The following is a 272-nucleotide window of genomic DNA, read 5'->3' on the forward strand; positions in this document are numbered from 1 at the left end:
AACAACTCCATCTGTCCAAAAATTGTCACACGCTTGCTTTCACTGCTTTCATCGCGCTACGACACGACATGTGCTTGAGAGACAGGGTTACTGTCTTTCTTTCATTATGTTCTTGTGGGCTACATGTATTCTTTCTATACAACTTTTGAAAATGTGTCACGTATGTAATATTGTGTCTTCAACCTTTTTCGTTACAATGAAATATATTTTGATAATAATCATGATAATAATAGTAATCATAGTAGTAGTAGTAGTAGTAGTAGTAGTAGTAG

Source organism: Aplysia californica, unplaced genomic scaffold, assembly GCF_000002075.1.
Source record: "Aplysia californica isolate F4 #8 unplaced genomic scaffold, AplCal3.0 scaffold00367, whole genome shotgun sequence".
Classification (NCBI taxonomy): Eukaryota; Metazoa; Mollusca; class Gastropoda; order Aplysiida; family Aplysiidae; genus Aplysia; species Aplysia californica.